This window comes from Trachemys scripta, chromosome 6, assembly GCF_013100865.1.
Source record: "Trachemys scripta elegans isolate TJP31775 chromosome 6, CAS_Tse_1.0, whole genome shotgun sequence".
Taxonomy (NCBI): domain Eukaryota; kingdom Metazoa; phylum Chordata; order Testudines; family Emydidae; genus Trachemys; species Trachemys scripta.
The window spans coordinates 81,982,334-81,983,055 of NC_048303.1; the positions used below are offsets into that span (position 1 = coordinate 81,982,334).

General features: G+C 42.8%; 1 non-coding gene across 1 annotated transcript; it reads right to left on the bottom strand.

Moving 5' to 3' along the window:
- Positions 1–336: 336 nt before the first annotated feature.
- Positions 337–519, bottom strand: LOC117879682. Its single transcript, XR_004646342.1, has one exon. It is a non-coding gene; the product is annotated as a U2 spliceosomal RNA (small nuclear RNA).
- Positions 520–722: the final 203 nt, after the last annotated feature.

Genomic DNA, 722 nt, shown 5'->3' on the forward strand with positions numbered 1-722 from the left:
CCTCTATAGCTCAGGTTTCCTGGTCAAACTACATCTCCAAAGATGGATCATAATCTTCCCTCTAGCTGAGGGGAAGCAGTGCATCATGGAAGATGGAGTCATGCTGGAGAGCCAGGACCATACAGGACAAGGGTGACATGAGGTACCTGAACTACAACTACAATGCAACACCATATCTTATTTTAAAAAATTGCAGATTTTGGTCATAAATGTTTGTTTTCAGGCATTCCATTTTTCAATGAAAAAAATCAATTTTTTTCTACAACAAGGAGTGTAGCTACAACAAGGAGACACTGTTTGCAAAAAAAAATTCATTTAGTGTAGCTAAAGCTGAAAAGGAGTTTTCTTCCAAAATAGAAGGAGTGGAGTATATCTTCAAAGCAGCATCAATTTTTTCAAAAATGGCTGCAGGAGATTCCATCTTCTGGACATGTGTTTGCAGATGTCCATCAGAAGAAATTAAACTGATAAGAACAGACACTACACTTTGATCTTAGCTCCAAGGAGCCAAGAAGTGATTTTTTCCCGCAGGAGGTGCAGGCGAGGCTGTCGAGGACCAAAAACACCGCCCCTGGAAAAGATGGTATCCGTTACCCCCTGCTGAAGAAGCGAGACCCCGGCTGCTTGGTGCTCGCTGCCATCTTCAACAAATGCAAGCAGTTCCATCGCGTTCCCCACTCCTGGAAAAAGTCCATGACCATGCTCATCCACAAAAAAGGTGA